At 35.1% G+C, this 12,740-nt stretch overlaps 1 protein-coding gene and 1 non-coding gene across 2 annotated transcripts in view; both read left to right on the forward strand.

Moving 5' to 3' along the window:
* ATRNL1 (attractin like 1) overlaps window positions 1-12,740 on the forward strand; it is a 733,758-nt gene that overhangs the window by 566,272 nt on the left and 154,746 nt on the right. The window lies entirely within an intron of this gene.
* Window positions 3,157-3,263, forward strand: LOC125995319 (U6 spliceosomal RNA). The gene has a single exon (XR_007490863.1). It is a non-coding gene; the product is annotated as a U6 spliceosomal RNA (small nuclear RNA).

A 12,740-nucleotide genomic window follows, 5' to 3' on the forward strand; every position in this document is an offset into this window, starting at 1 on the left:
CTTTCATCACTGACTTGCCTACTTTTTTTAAGATTCACTTAGGACTCCAGAAAGCACAAAATCCAGGAAATTGATGTGGGGGAAGGTACCAAATTGCAAGCATCCATTCTTTATTCCTCTTAATCAGTAAAATAATTTTTCTTTTTAAAAAAATTCTTCTTGCCATGATTCCAAAAATTCTTAAAGATTATTGCCAATTGACCAAGATCTGTACAAAACCTAGCAGTTGATCCCCTTAATAACTAGCATTTTGGTCTTTCATTCACACTGGGAAGGGCAGCAGAGTTGCCTCTTCCAGGGTTCTTTTCATGGTTATACTTGTGCTCATCCTGCGATAATTATACATTGCAATTTAAATAAAGACAATAAAACATAAAAATAAGGTCTATCCTGCTTGGATTATATTGTTTATCTAGTTCATAGCATTAATAAATTTCAGTTTTGGCTTGGTTGAACTGCCTGAAATGCCTACTCAATGACATACCTGAAATAGCATCGTAGATTTTTTTTTTTATGATGTGCTTATGTACTCATCTGAGTGTATCTTGTCATATAAAAGTTGCTTTTAATTTCCCAAGTTAATTAAAGGTCTCTCTTACATGGACTCTCTAGTATGGAAGTCTTTCTTAAGAAAGATTGGAGGAGTAGCAACTTTTATCATTCTTTCTTACAGAATTTATCTTTGTTCTCTGAATTATTCTAGCCATTACTTTTTATTAAGTAATCATAATAAGTGATTAGAATGAGTTTTGATAAAGTAACTCAAAATAATCTGGCAAAGCATCCATTTGGTCAGTGGTCCTCAAACTATGGTTCATGAGCCACATATTGTATTTGTTCCTATTTTGTTTCTTCATTTCAAAATAAGATATATGCACTGTGCATAGGAATTTATTCATAGTTTTTATTTTTACTAAAGTCCTGCCCTCCAGTGGTTTGAGGGACAGTGACTTGCTCACTGTTTAAAAAGTTGAGGACCACTGATTTGGGTGGTTTGTTTTTTTCTTCTTCACACTAGGTTAAGTGGTATAGACTCTAACAAAAATGCACTAACGGAAATATTGCTAACTTGCTGGTAGAATGTTGGAAATGGCACTAGATTATCTTTTCTAAATGATACTTTTATTTTTTCAGTTGAGGACACTTAAATCAAAGCTTGGAAAATATTTTTCTATAAATAGTAAATCAGTAGAGTCCCTTAGTATGAACATTTAATTTGCTTATTCAATCATCTGTGGACTTCCCTCATCTCTAGTTTGGAGCTATTATGAACAATGCTGCTATGAGCATTTATTATTGCTGCTTTTCCTTGTGGACACATGGACTTTTTTTTCTTGGTCCTGCTGGATTGTGTGTGTGTGTGTGTGAGAGAGAGAGAGAGAGAGAGAGAGAGAGAGGGAGAGAGAGAGAGAGAGAGAGAGAGAGAGGGAGAGAGAGAGAGAGAGAGAGAGAGAGAGAGAGAGAGAGAGAGAGAGAGAGAGAGAGAGAGAACTTGTGCATTTCCATCAGGAGTTTACAAAAATTCCTCTTGTCCCTCGCCTTCACAGTTGGCATAGGATTTTAATTTTTGCCTTTCACTGGAGGAGCTGGTAGCTTGAGTTTGCATTGCTCTGGTAACTAGTGTTGTTCAATATCATTTTACTTGCTTGGCGGTTATTTATATAACTTTTTGGTGCAATATATGCTCCTTTTCTGAGGCCCAATTTTAATTGGGCTGTTTGTCTTGTTATTATTGAGTTGTAGCTATTGTAAGATTATTTTTAAATTGTATTTTTGAAGCAAGTCTTCTCATAATGTTTCCTGTAAGTATTTCCTCTCAGTTTCTTAAGAGGAATATTTTTACCAAAGTGATAGCTCAGCAGTAGGGCATTTGCCTTGCATGTGGCCTACTGGGACAGACCCGGGTTTGATTCCTGGCATCCCATGTGGTCCCCTGAGCCTGCCAGGAGCAATTTCTGAGCACAGAGCCAAGAGTAACACCTGAGCCACCAGGTGTGGCTCAAAAACCAAAAAAAGGGGATAAAAGAGGAATGTCTTTAAAAAGGTTATTTTTAAATTTTGATGATCAATGTTTGTTTGCTTGTTTTTTGTGGGGTTATTTTATTAAAAAGTAAAATCTTTAAGCACTACAATTACAAGCATGATTATAGTTCAGTTTTAGCCATAAACAGAACACTGCACTGCCCCTTCTGGATGCTTTGCTTTTGTATATGTTTGTTTGGTTTGGGTTTGGTTTTGGGACATACACATGGTGCTATGCAGGATTTACTCTTGACTCTGGTGAGCTTGGAGGACCAAATAGGATGCCGGGAATCAAACCCACATAGGCCATATGCAAGGCAAATACCCCATCTGTTGTGCCATAATTATAGCCCCACCTGGATGATTTTGATGTCAACTTTCAGAAATCTGTCTAACAAAGAAATCTTGTCACAAAGATTTTCTTGTTCTTTATTCTTTGGAAATTTCATCCTTTGCTTTTAAATTTAGGTATTCATGGCACTTTGAGGTTTTGTTTGGTAGGGTGTTGAGGACTTTTTTTTAATGTGTTTTGTTACTTAAGTAAAGTAAATTAATGGCCGAAGTTTTTGTTATTAAAATATGGATATTAACTTTTTCTAACACTTTCCTTGTCCCATTTCAGTTACTTTGACTATTTAATTACAAATTAGTTGCCTAGATATTTATACATTTCTATATATTGATTCTTCTGTAGTTTTAGCATAGTATACAGTTTTATACTTATGTCAATCACACAAGCCTTAAAGTAATGTATATCCTATAATCTATATTTAATTTTCTTTTTTTCCCAATTTTAGCCAATGTTTTTCTTTTTTAATTAATATCTTTATTTAAACACCTTGATTACAAACATAATTGTGGTTGGGTTTCAGTCATGTAAAAAATACCCCCCTTCACCAGTGCAACATTCCCATCCCCAATGTCCCAAATCTTCCTCTTCCCTACCCCACTCCCGCCTGTACTCTAGATAGGCTTTCTACTTCCCTCATTCATTCACATTGTTATAATAGTTCTAAATGTAGTTATTTCTCTAACTAAACTCATCACTCTTTGTGATAAGCTTCATGTAGTGAGCTGGACTTTTAGCGCTCCTTTCTTTTATCTCTAAAAATTATTGCAAGAATGTCTTATGTTGTGCTCGTTTCGGCAGCACATATACTAAAATTGGAACTATACAGAGAAGATTAGCATGGCCCTTGCGCAAGGATGGCATGCAAATTCGTGAAGCATTCCATATTTAAAAGAAAAGAATGTCTTATTTTTGTTTTTTTTTCACTGATTTTTCGATATATTAGCGTTATCTTGTCATGCTTTATTCTATCACATTATCTTAAGTCATATGTAATAATTTTTTTCTTTACTTAAACATCTTGATTACATATATGATTGTGATTAGGTTTCAGTCATGTAAAGAACACCCCCTTAACCAGTGCAACATTCCCACCACCAATGTCCCAAATGTTCCTCCATCCCATCCCACCCCCACAGGTACTCCAGACAGGCTTTCCAGTTCCCTCATTCATTCACATGATTATGGTAGTTCTCTGTGTAGTTATTTCTATAACTGCAATCACCACTCTTGGTGGTGAGCTTCATGAGGTGAGCTGGAAGTTCCAGACCTCCTCTCATTATCTCTGAGGATTGTTGCAAAAATGACTTTTATTTTTCTTAAAACCCATAGATGAGTGAGACTATTCTGCGTCTCTCTCTCTCTCTCTCTCTCTCTCTCTCTCTCTCTCTCTCACTCTCTCTCTCTCTCCCTCTGACTTATTTCACTCAGCATGATAGATTCCATGTACATCCATGTATAGGAAAATTTCATGACTTCATCTCTCCTGACGGCTGCATAATATTCCATTGTGTATACGCACCACAGTTTCTTTAGCTATTCATCTGTTGAAGGACATCTTGGTTGTTTCCAGAGTCTGGCTATTGTAAATAGCACTGCCATGAATATAGGTGTGAGGAAGGGATTTTTGTATTGTATTTTTGTGTTCCTAGGGTATATTCCTAGGAGTGGCATAGCTGGATCATATGGGAGCTCAATTTCCAGTTTTTGGAGGACTCTCCACATCGCTTTCCATAAAGGTTAAACTAGACAGCATTCCCACCAGCAGGGACATTGGTGATGAGAATGCTGCACTGGTGATGAGGGGTGTTCTTTACATGACAGAAATCCAACCACAATCATGTTTGTAATCAAGGTGTTTAAATAAAAAAAACACATGTTTATGCATAAACATAAAAAAGAGTTACTTTCTTTCCACATCACCACCAGCACTGCTTGTTCTCATTCTTTGTGATGTGCGCCAATCTCTGTGGTATGAGATGGTACCTAATAGTTGTTTTGCTTTGCATGTCCCTGATGATTAGTGCTGTGAAGCATTTTTTCACATGCCTTTGGCCATTTGTAATTCTTTTTTGTCAAATTGTCCATTTCTTCTCCCCATTTTTTGAATGGATTAGATGTTTCTTTCTTGTAAAGTTTTGTCAATGTCTTGTATATTTTGCATATTAGCCCCTTAGACTCTACCAAAAAGCATCTAGAAACAATAGATGCATATAGCAAGGTGGCAGGCTACAAAATTAACACACAAAAATCAATGGCCTTTTTATACACCAATAATGATAGGGAAGAAATGGACATTAAGAAAACAACCCCATTCACATTAGTGCCACACAAACTCAATTATCTTGGAGTTAACTTGACCAAAGAGGTGAAGGACCTATACAAAGAAAACTATAAACCCTGCTCCAAGAAATAAGAGAGGACACACGGAAATGGAAACACATATCCTGCTCATGAATTGGCAGGATTAATATCATTAAAATGGCAATACTCCTCAAAGCATTATACAGATTTAATGTGATCCCTCTAAAGATACCCATGACATTCTTCAAAGAAGTGGATCAAACACTTTTGAAATTCATTTGGAACAATAAACATTCTCAAATAGCTAAAGCAATCCTTGGGAAAAGGAATATGGGAGGCATTACTTTCCCCAATTTTAAACTGTATTACAAAGCAATAGTTATCAAAACAGCATGGTATTGGAATAAAGACAGATCCTCAGATCAGTGGAATAAGTTTGAGTACTCAGAGAATATTCCCCAGACATACAATCATCTAATTTTTGATAAAGGAGCAAGAAATCCTAAATGGAGCAGGGAAAGCCTCTTCAACGAGTGGTGTTGGGACACTGATTAGCCACTTGCGAAAAAGTGAACTTAGATCCCCAGCTAACATCATGTATGAAGGTAAAATCCAAATGGATTAAAGACCTCGATATCAGACCTGATACCACAAGGTATATAGAACAACACATAGGTAAAACACTCCATGACACTGAAACTAAATGCATCTTCAAGGAGGAAACAGCACTCTCCAAACAAGTGGAAGCAAAGATAAATAGATGGGACTATATTAAGCTGAAAAGCTTCTGTACCTCAAAGGAAATAGTGCCTAGGATACAAGAGCGACCCACTGAGTGGGAAAAACTATTCACCCAATATCCATCAGATAAGAGGCTAATATCCAATATATACAAGGCACTGACAGAACTTTATATTTATTTTTCAAATGTTTTTAATTATTGTAAGTTTTTCTCATTTTCATATTAATTTTAGTTTCAACTTTTTAAATTTTAGTTTCGACTTTTCAAGCAAATTTTTTTAAACTGTCCAATGGGCCTTATAATTGGGATCAGGTTGCATCAATTGATCACTAGGGGGAATATTGATGTTTTACTATTCTGTTTCTAATATACTAATATAAAATATCTCTTCATTTATTTAGGTTTTCTTTAATTTCTCTTGTCAAAATAGCTTGTTAAATTTTCAACTAATTGATTTTTGAATGTCCTAAAGGGCACCTTTCAAGTTTCATTTTCCAATTTTCTGGGTCCATCGAATATTAACATAAAATGAAATTTTGTATGTTGATATTTATCTTATGATCTTGCTAAATTCAAGTATTTATTTTAATAACTTTTGTAAAAGTAAATTTCTTAGGATTTTCTTTGTAGACAACTTTGTTTTTTGTGGACAGTTTACTTCTTTATGATCTTTGAGACTGTTAAACTATTTGCTATATTATCTTAGCTAGGCCTTCTATTCATCCTTGACTAGAAATGTTATAAGCCAACATCCTTGGTTTAGAAGAAATAATTTAGTCTTTCACCTAAAAACTAAATGTTTTGATGTGGTATTTTACTTAGTGGTACATTAAGGTGATGGATTTATCAGTGTCAAAGGCATCAGCCTTTAGAGACTTGGTTATGATATGAGAAAATGCCTATTTTAATGAATGGAGAAGCTGATTTTACATCACATTTAGCTAGATTTGAGGACATAACCAGCTGTTCTCAGGGCTTACTCCTGGCAGTGCTCAGGCCACATGGAGATATGGGGATAGAACCCAGTTCAACTGTATGCGTGGCAAGTGCCCTTCCCACTATACTATATCTCTGGTTCCTTGTTTTGTGATTCTTTAAGTATTTTCCTCCGTCCCTATATCTGTTAGGTATTTTTTTTTGTATTTTCAACAATTTACCATATCCTAGTGTGATGTTTGTATCACCATAATGATGGATTCAGAAACTAGATGCAGAATGTTTCCTCCTCATGTTTTCTGAGTTTATATCAAATTAGAGAGCCGTCAAATATTCAAAGATACTGTCAAGTATAGTCATCATATTGTTGTGCAATATAATAACTAATTCCTTAATTATATGTATTTAATGAGATTAGGATGATTGGATTATATATATGTATATATAGTTCATTTTGTACATCAGTTTTAGTTATTTGTACTTTTGCAGGAACTTTGTTTTTTAACTAAGATGTCAAATTGATTGACATTTTCTTTTTTGTTTATTAATTTTGAATATCTCTAGAATCTATAATATGTCTTCTTTTTCTCATTAACATTCTGACTTTCTAAGAAATTGCCTTTTTTTCCCTGTGTTTTTCCACTTTGTACATTGATAATTGAAACTTTTTTATTTCCTTTTACTTGTTTTGCCTTAGTTCACTATTTGTTCCCTAGTGTTTTAAGGGAAGCTTTTGGTCTTTGAATTGAGGCCCATCTTCTTGCTTAGTATATGCATGTGAAGGTATTTCCTTCCATAAAGCAATTCTGCTTACGTTATTTTCCTCACTTTCACTCAGCTGAAAACTTTTTATAATTTTCCTTGTGACCTGCTTTTTGATCCTTGAGTTAATTAAAAGTATACTGTTTAGTTTTTAAATATATGAGATTTTCCAAATGTCTGTTTCTAATATAAATTTTAGAATTTAGACAATATTTTATATAAATTTTATTCTTTTAAATTCATTAAGATATCTTTTTTAGAACAATCTTGTTGATTAATCCATCTGCACTTAAATGTTTTATACTATACACTTACGATGTCACTATCTATAATTGTCAGCTGGATTTCATTTATCATTTTACTCAAGTCTTTTATATTTTCCATTCTATATTCCTTTTGATTTGGCCCTATTTCTGTATTCTTACTATGAGAGAAGAATCAAAAATATCTATGTATAAATCTGATCTTACTTCTCCTTGAAAACTATTTTTAAATTCTGTTTTTAGCTCACGTATCTTGAAGCGTTTATGTAAGTGCATATTTAGGATTATTCTTTTGATGAACTGACTTCTTTATATTATGTAATGTCCTTTTTTTCTAATAGTACTTTTTTTAGCCTGAGATTATACTCTTAACTGTTGTTAATATAACGACTCCAACATTTTTTTTTTTTTGGTTTTTCTGTCACACTGGGCAGGGGCTACTCCTGGCTCTGTGCTCAGAAATAGCTCCTGGCTGGCTCAGGGGACCAAATGTGGTGCTAAGATTCAAACCTCCCTCCTGGGTCAGCTGTGTGCAAGGCAAATACCCTACTGCTGTGCTATCTTTCTGGCCCCCCCACTCCAACTTTCTTATAATGACTTGTGGAATATCATTTTTGTATCATCTATTTTATTGTATCATTGTACTCATATTTAAGATAGAGTTCTTTTTTCTAAGGTCCTAATTTGTAGTTTTTGTTGTTTATCCTATATGACAGTTCTGTTAACTCATATTCAGACTATTTATATTTTCTATACCTACCAATATGATAGAATTAAAGTCTGTGATCATGTTACTTATTTACATGGTCGTATTTGTGCCATTCATAGTTCATATTTCTCCTACTTTATAATTGTAAGCATATTCTATTGGCTTCAGTGGGCACATTTTCACAGCCTCCTGAGATTAATTTAAACTATTCTCTCTGCCTAGCTAACTTTTCCCTTTCTTTGTTTCTAAACTGTACTTTGTTATGTTTTGCCTACCCTTCAGAACCCAATAAAGATTTTTCTTGTTCAAAAGAGCTTTCCTTGCATCTTAGCCTAGATGTACCTATCCCAGCTTTGGCTTTAACTTTGTATACCTTGTCTTTAATGTCAGCATTTTTGGTTTCATTTAAGCTCTGGATAAAACTCACATGTTAGGAATGAGAAAGTCTTCCCTAGAATGTTATAGCAGTACACTTCCTAGATGCCTCTGGAAACCTCTGCCAGGAGAGATTTGGGAAAAATACTACTGTTTGGAGTTTATTTGCCCATATTCCCTGATATAAACCTCAATGTACTAGTAACAGTCTATCTTGATTTCATTGTAATTCATACTTTTCTGACTCTTCAATATACATAGACCAGCTAACTACAATGCAATAAGGCATTTTAGCTCCATTGTTGTTTTTGCTTTTAGAGATGAGAAGCTAAGGGGGCCCTTTTTAAAGATAATTTATCGTAATTTATCAAACTGAAAAAGACACCAGGTACAGTTAGCAATGTTGGAGTGGGGCTGTTGGAAATGCAGTACTCCCGTTTTTCACTGGTGGCTTACCAGTTGCCCTGACAATACCAAAATCTGATTTTATGCACATACAACAGGATAGTGTCTGGTTGTGCTCAGTATCCTAATAAAAGACATTCTGGTATATTACATTTTCACAGAACATTTAAATAACCTTTTCTAAATTGATTTTTTAAATTTCCACCGCAAAATTCATCACCATTTGTCAGAGAACAGCAACTGGAAACTGATACTAAATAATGGATAGATGTCTAAAGAACAATGTGTGGTGGTGTTTTGTTTTGTTTTTTTTAAGAAAAATTTAAGATACATTATAATAATAGGTATTGACGAGAAATGTGGTTTATCTATTTATAGAAAACATAATTATAGCAGGTATTTTCAAATATATTTCTCATATGTCCTTAATTAACTTTAATCTGACATTCTTAGAATGTCTTGTACCTACAAAAAATTCTTTGACAACCAAGTATAAGCTGAAAGAAAGGAATATCTTATAAATTTCTTGTTGCTTTTTCCATTTGATTTCAAAACAGTAAATCTTATTTTCATTATCTTGGTGGTCAGAATCTGAATTTAGTTTTGCTGAATTAAATTGGAATGATATATTTTTAAAAACCTTAATAAGAGAGATCAAAACCATTCACCCTCTGAGCATCACTTAAATAGAAGGTCAAGTAGTTGAAGGAGCTAAATATCTTCTAACTATTCGTGTACCATTACTTGGGAGAAAATATGAAATATAATTAGAGAATCATTTAATGCTTTTTAATATTCAACTTGTGTCATGAGAATAGATAAACCATATTGAGCAAAAATATCTTGATGTTCATTTTCTCCATCATGTCCACATACACATACCACCCAAAGCAGACTTTTAAATTCCAAAACTTATTTTAAGAGCGATTTTGTTCAAAACTTGTCGCTGGCTAAAGAGCAGAAAGCAACTACTCTACCATTAAGTCATAACCCCATGGTTCCTTTTGAATTAAATAATATTGTATGCTTATAAAATTTATCTAATATTTACTAAAAATTGCAGATCTTAGTCTATGAGTTCCTCTTTCTCAGAAATTATTCCTTGTTTAATTCCTTGCATAAAAACATAAATGATAGCATGGCCACTAGCCATGTTGAGGTTCCATTATTGAGAGAACCATTGGCTAACTGGATGTCTCCTTCTTCTTCCAGTGTGACTATGATTTAAACAGTCCTGGAAATTATGACATAGCTTCAGAGTTCAGGAAGAACTTCATACTAGAGGCTAATATTGAGAAAGAGAGGGAGATTATTCTTGCATGATAGACCAAGGCAGGCTCACAAGAATCAATTCTGTGACCTGAGGTGACTGCCCAGCCTTGCACCTGCTAAGTTTCATCTATCTGCCTGCGGAGGCAGAGCATGAAGCCACTTTTTATCTATATAAAAAAATTATGATCACATCTGCGACTCAGTGTGCTGGTTAAACAGCATAAACACTTGACAGTGGCAAAGTGTAGTAACTAGATCGGTTATTGCCATCATCAATATCAATATATTGATAACCTGCTTACAAATTAGAATAAAATAGGGTCTGTAAAAATAATTCCAAAAGGACCTGTTTACATAATCCTGATAAGAAGAGGCTTCACACACACACACACACACACACACACACACACACACACACACACACACACACACACACATGCTTAGTATCGTCAGTTCCCACTAAAATATGAAAGTACTCATCTATCTTTACATTTTTCAATTGACCTTCTTGGTGGACAGGCTGAAAATAACCTCCTAAGGTGTGAGAGGCCAAAAAAATGCAATGCAACTACATAGAAGAAATAAAATTGTTCTCTGATGTGATTTTGAATTTTATTGTAAGTAGATAAACATGGGGCTTTCTATTGACTATCCAGGCTCTCATTAGCACACATCCAGGTATTTGCTCCTCTTGTGTAATAGAATATCCTGGAATCATTCTCTGTTTTGGTAAATTTTGTTTTCTCATTGCCTCTGTGAAGTCACAGATTTTGTGAAGATTAGCAAAGATTCTGCATAACTTTGGTTGCAAAGCAGCCTGTATTCTTTAGCTTGGGGAAAGAGCAATCACAATCTTTAAGTAGGGGTTAGTGTCACAGCATAATCATCTTTTTTATTTTCTCTTTCAATCTTTCTTTTCCCTTTGCCCCCTTCCCAGCAGAAAAAAAATCTGTGTATGCAGAAGTTGTAGGTGTGCTGAGAATACAGTGGAAGAAGACTAAATTCTAAAGAGGCTGGGAAACAAACAAGAGGTATAACTTGAGATGAACATGGTGTATTTATCTTCTCCATGATTCTCTACCTTATAATTCTTTTAAAAACATATTTCAGTCTCAAATAACTGGGCAGGAGGAGAATAAACAGGATGCCAGCAAATAGTGTGAACTGCATATTTTGTGCAGTGTCAGACTAATTACATTCTCTGGGAACACTGTAGAAATAGGGTCATTGAATTACAGACTGGGAATCGAACCAGGACAGTCTGAATCCAAAAGAAACCCATCTTTATGTGACAGTAGAAAATAAAAGGCACTCGTGTTGTCATTTCAGTTCAAAAAGTACAAATTGCAGCAAGTTCCATTTCAGCTCTAACTGCCAAGTTGCCGGGAGCTTCTTCATCTGGGATCACGCCTCCTGATCACCCCAACTGTACTGTCTCCCACTGTCATTTTTTCTGCAAAGAACACTGGCTACAGCCTGTCTTTGAGACCTTTTAGCTGTTGTCTGACAGAAAAGACATAAAAGAAGAGGAAATCTAGTTGTACTTTTTGGGGTGACTTTGGAAAGAGATGTTTTAGGAGCCACACCTTTATCCATTTCCTCACTGAGTTATCAGTTACTGAGCACCTATTGGGTGCTAGATGCCAAGGTGCAGTTCATAAGACTTGCACACTTTTAGAATTTTTATTTGAGATTGGGAAATAGAATAGGAGTTAGGACACAGGCATGGCATGCACACCACCCAGTTTGATTATGGGCACAATATGGTCCCCCACCATCACCAGCAGCAGTGTTTCCATGGAGATGCTGCCCAGTACCAATGTGTGATCTGGGTCTTCCAAGCACTGCAGAGTTCTAGCAGTACCACAACCTCAGGTCTTTCATTGAACCACCAACCTGGTTGACCAAGAATAGAAAATGGGACGCCAGACCTCCTGAACACTGCTTGGGAGTCTGGTGAGAAACTTTAGTCTAGAGGTGTGACATAGCCATGCTGGTGACTCATAAATAACAGCATTGAATACCAGGCTTTTTGCTCAGAGAGCAGATTTCAGGAGGTCCATGTCATGCACCAAATTTAGTGTAAATATGACCTATTCATTAGCTTGACTGACCAAATCATGTTTTTATCTCTTAAAGACAAAGCATTTTTATTTTTAATTGAATAAGTGCATAACTATTTGATATTCCCTTGGCTGCCATGCTTTTATTATCCTTAATCTAAAACATATGTCCTCATGTGAAAAGTAGAGGGACAGTGACATAGCTCTGTACCATTGCTCTCAACAGGGAATCAAGGATCCTTTCTAGATGTATAGCAGCTAGTTTCCAAGTTTTAATTTTCTATTATATAGAATAGAAACTCTTGCTTCCTTTGCAGAACTTAAATTTTTTCTACTGCAGTGTTGTGTACATTTTGCAAAGAAATTGATTCTTCTAGCACAAAGCCCAAGACAGATCATAGTCTGTTTTTAGGTGCTGATCTGTCATCCAGCTGCCCCTTGAGAATCTGTGTCTCCACCTGCATGTTTACTTCTTCCAACCTGACTCTTGAGCCAGTGGAATCACTAAAGTCACTTTGAAGGCTAAAAATTGAAGTTC

The sequence above is a fragment of the Suncus etruscus genome, chromosome 17, assembly GCF_024139225.1.
Source record: "Suncus etruscus isolate mSunEtr1 chromosome 17, mSunEtr1.pri.cur, whole genome shotgun sequence".
NCBI lineage: Eukaryota > Metazoa > Chordata > Mammalia > Eulipotyphla > Soricidae > Suncus > Suncus etruscus.